The 5,072-nt window shown below is 27.6% G+C and overlaps 1 non-coding gene across 1 annotated transcript; it reads right to left on the bottom strand.

Moving 5' to 3' along the window:
• Positions 1-661: 661 nt before the first annotated feature.
• LOC140990770 (small nucleolar RNA R71) lies at positions 662-772 on the bottom strand. Its single transcript, XR_012177696.1, has one exon. It is a non-coding gene; the product is annotated as a small nucleolar RNA R71 (small nucleolar RNA).
• Between the last annotated feature and the right edge of the window lie 4,300 nt (positions 773-5,072).

Raw genomic sequence — 5,072 nt, 5'->3', positions numbered from 1 at the left:
AGGAGTCATATCTGATTATCAAAAGGGTTAGCAATCACAATTGACAAATCTGTCTCAGTCTTTTTCTGATCAGCTTACCTCTGATCAAGAATCGGTTATGATCCATTCCCAATAATACACATTACTATATCAAAAATCAGATAATCAGGCAAACTGTTGTTTTTTGTATGAGTATTTGGAGTCGAAAAAAAAGTGGTAGACTTATTCGAGTATCTGAAAATAGTTTAAACATGGATGATAATTCAAATAATCAAGATAATGATAATATTAATAACAATAATAATAATAATAATCAAGAACATGATCAATTAAGAACACTTAGGCACCATATGAACCTTATTAGAACTAGTGTCACATCTTGTTTAGTTTTTCCTCCTGATGCATCTAAATTCAATTTTAAACCTCAAATTATTCAACTTTTACCAAATTTTCATGGCTTAGATTCTGAAAGTCCATATTTACTTCTAAGAGAATTTGAGGAAGCTTGTAACACTTAGAATGATCAAAATTGTAGCATGTATATAGTTCGATTAAAGCTTTTTCCTTTTTCTTTAAAAGATAAAGCTAAAACATGCCTACAAAATTTGAGATCGAGTTCAATAAGGTCATGGGAAGAAATGCAACAACAATTTCTTAAAAAGTTTTTCACTTCCCATAGAACAAACTCTTTTAAAAGACAAATTACTACTTTTTCTCAAAAACAAGGAGAAATATTTTATCAATATTGGGATAGATATAAAGAATTACTTAATACATGCCCACATCATGGTTTTGAAACATGGAGAATAGTTTCTCACTTTTATGAAGGTCTAATACCTAAAGATAGGCAAAGGATAGAATTCATGTGTAATGGAACTTTTGAAGATAAAAACCCAAATGAAACTATTGAGTATTTGGATTCATTAGCAAAAAATGCTCAAAATTGGGATAATATAGGTAAAATAGAACCACCAACAACTAAAATCAATAACTCAACAAATGGGGGTGGTATCTATAGTCTTAAAGATGATATAGATATTCAAGCTAAACATACATCTTTAGCAAGAAAAATTGAGTCATTAGAAATGAAAAAGAGTGGTCAATTAAAAAATATTCAAGAAATTATTTGTCATATATGTGATACACATAATCATGCTACAAAAGATTGTTCAACATTACCTTCATTTAAAGAATGTCTCCACGAACAAGCAAATTATGTTAGCAATTATAAAAAAAACCAATACTAGATCCTTTTTCACTATCATATAATCCTAGATGGAAAAATCATCCTAATTTTAGTTGGATGAATGATAATAACGCACAACCCTCACAACAATATTTTCAAAATAACCAAAATCATCAAGGTTATATTCCTTATGTTACACCTCCAAGAAAAAAACTTTGAAGATGTAATCATGCATTTATTCAAAAGCAAGAGTCAATCTATGAGTGATTTGAAAGAAACTCTTGCAAAATTTCCATTTGCACTTAATATTCATGAAAAAAAAAAAAATTTCATCTCAACCTCAACCTAATCCTAAAAATCAAAATCAAGAATTGAAAAATGAAAAAATTGATCAAATAAAATCTGTTATTACCCTTAGAAGTGGTAAAATAGTTAATGATTCATATAGTAATGAAAACAAGGATCATCTAAAATCAAAGAGTAAGGATGATAATCTTGATACTTTTGAGAATGATGATACCTTAAATTCTAAGAATAATATGGTGAATGATAAATCATCTGAAATAGTAAATGAGTCAAATAAACCTCCACCATTTCTCATGCATTAACAAATCATAAAAAACAAAAAAGTGATTCTGATATCTATGAAGTTTTTAAACATGTAAAGATAAATATTCCATTATTAGATGCTATTAAACAAGTACCTTCATATGCAAAATTTTTAAAAGACTTATGTACTGTGAAGAGAAAATTGCATGTGAAGAAGAAAACATTCTTGGCTGAATAAGTAAGTTCTATTCTTCAAAATAATTCTAGTTTAAAATATAAAGATTCTGGTTGTCCAACAATTTCATGTATTATTGGAAAAAATAAAATTAAAAAGCTTTGTTAGATTTGGGAGCAATTGTGAATTTACTTCCTTATTCAGTTTATGAAAAACTTAATTTAGGAGAATTAAAACCCACTTCTGTTACTCTCTTACTGACGGATAGGTCAATCAAAATACCTAGAGGTATTGTAGAAGATGTGTTGTTTCAAGTTGATAAATTCATATATCCTGTAAATTTTATTGTTTTGGATACACGACCAATAGAAGTACATAATGAAATTCCAGTAATATTGGGACGGCCATTTCTAGCAACTTCAAATGCTTTAATTAATTGTCGAAATGGAATAATGAAATTGTCGAAATGGAAATACGACTCTAGAACTTAATGTGTTCAATTTATGTAAACAACCAAGTATTAATGAAAATGAATATGATAATGAAATTGAAACAATTGTGGAAGAAAATGTACAAGAAGAAAACTTAAATCAACAATCTGAAGTTTTTTCAATAGAAAGTTTTGAGTTTGAAAATAATTTTAAAGAAGATGATAATACAAAACTTGAATTAAAAGTTTTACCATTTGAATTGAAATATGTATTTCTTGGTGAAAATAAAACCTTTTCTGTTGCAATTTGTTCCACTCTTTTACCAAATCAAGAAGAAGATTTAATTAAATTACATAAAAAATATAAAAATGCAATTGGATGGACTTTGAAAAATATAAAAGGTATGAATCCTTTAATTTGTACACATAAAATTCACTTGGAAGAAAATGCCAAAACATATCAACAATCACAAAGAAGATTAAATCCACATATGAAAGAAGTTGTTAAGAATGAAGTATTAAAACTATTAGACGCTGTAATTATCTATCCAATCTCAGATAGTAAATGGGTAATTTCAACACAAGTAGTACCTAAAAAGTCATGCATCATTGTTATAAAAAATGAAAAGGGAGAGTTATTACAAGCTAGGATTCCATCTAGTTGGCGTATGTGTATTGATTATAGAAAATTAAATGATGCAACTAGAAAAGATCAATTAAATGATGCAACTAGAAAAGATCATTTTCCACTACCATTTTTAGATCAAATTCTAGAAAAAGTAGCAAGAAATTCTTATTACTGTTTTCTTGATGGGTATTCGGGGTATTATCAAATACCTATATCATTAGAAGATCAAGAAAAAACTATTTGCACTTCTCCTTTCGGAACTTTTGCATTTAAAAGAATGCCATTTGGTTTATGTAATGCTCCGGCTACTTTTCAAATATGCATGTTAAGTATTTTTAATGATATGATCGAAGAATTTGTAGAAATTTTTATGGATGATATAACTGTTTTTGGAAACTCATTTGAAAATTGTCTTAAAAACCTAGAAGAAGTATTAAAAAGATGTGAAGAAAAAAAATATTGTTTCAAATTGGGAAAAATGTCATTATATGGTTAAATCTGATATTGTGTTAGGTCATGTGATATCTGAAAAAAGAATTGAAGTTGATAAAGCCAAAGTTGATGTTATTGCTAATTTAACATCACCAAAAACGGTCAAAGAAGTTCGATCATTCTTGGGTCATGCAGGATTTTATAGAAGGTTTATAAAAAATTTCAGCATAATATCTAAACAAATTTCAAATCTTTTAACAAAAGATACACAATTTGAATGGACTCAGAAATGTGAAAATGCTTTTAAAAAAATAATTAATCTTTTAATTACATCACCTATTTTACAACCTACAGATTGGTCTTTACCATTTGAATTAATGTGTGATGCAAGTGATTATGTTATAGGAGCTGTGTTAGGACAAAGAAAAGGAAAACCTTATGCAATCTATTATGCTAGTAGAAAATTAAATAATGCCCAAATAAATTATTCAACTACTGAAAAAGAATTACTTTCAATAGTATTTGCATTAGATAAGTTTCGATCTTATTTAATTGGTTCTACTACTATTTTTTACACTGATCATTCTGCCATAAAATATTTATCAAATAAACAAGATGCTAAGCCAAGATTAATACGGTGGATTTTATTGTTACAAGAATTTGATATTATAATTAAAGATAAAAAAGGAAAAGAAAATGTCGTAGCTAACCATTTATCTAGAATAATGACTGAATCATCTCATAATGAAATACCAATAAATGAAAGTTTTCCAGATGATCAGTTGTTTTATGCTACTATTAGGCCATGATTTGCTAACATTGTAAATTTTCTTGTGACGAATAAAATACCTTCTCATTGGAATTCACAGGATAAGAATAAATTCTCGACAGAAGTTAAAAAATTTTATTGGGATGATCCTTACTTGTTTAAGTATTGTCCTGACCAAATTTTTCGACGATGCATACCCGACAATGAAGTAAGTAATGTAATTAAATTTTGTCATTTTGAAGCATGTGGAGGTCATTTTTCATCCAATAAAACAGCTACAAAAATCTTACATTGTGGATTTTATTGGCCGTATTTATTCAAAGATACGTATTTATTTTGCAAATCTTGTGAAAACTGTTAAAAGATGAGATCAATTTCAAAACGAAACATGATGCCTTTAAATCCAATCATAGTTATTGAAATATTCGATAGTTGGGGGATAGATTTTATGGGTCCATTTCCATTATCTTTTGAATATACTTACATTTTAGTCGCTGTTGATTATGTTTCAAAATGGATTGAAGCAATTGCATGTAGAACTAATGATCATAAAGTTGTTATAAAATTTTTAAAAGAAAATATTTTTAGTCGATTTGTACCTAGAGCAATAATTAGTGATGGGGGAAGTCATTTTATAAATAAATCATTTTCTTCTTTGTTAAGAAAATATGACATTACACATAAATTTTCTACCGCATATTATCCTCAAAGTAATGGTCAAGTTGAACTTGCAAATAGAGAAATAAAACAAATTTTAGAAAAAACAGTTAATCCAAATCGAAAAGATTGGTCTTTAAGATTAACTGATGCATTATGAGCATATAGAAATGCATTTAAAACATCATTAGGGATGTCACCATATAGTTTAGTTTTTTGTAAGCATTGTCATTTACCTGTTGAACTTGAATATAAAGCTTATTGGGC

Source organism: Primulina huaijiensis, chromosome 12, assembly GCF_012295235.1.
Source record: "Primulina huaijiensis isolate GDHJ02 chromosome 12, ASM1229523v2, whole genome shotgun sequence".
Taxonomy (NCBI): domain Eukaryota; kingdom Viridiplantae; phylum Streptophyta; class Magnoliopsida; order Lamiales; family Gesneriaceae; genus Primulina; species Primulina huaijiensis.
This window is presented reverse-complemented; position numbering and strand designations above follow the sequence as displayed.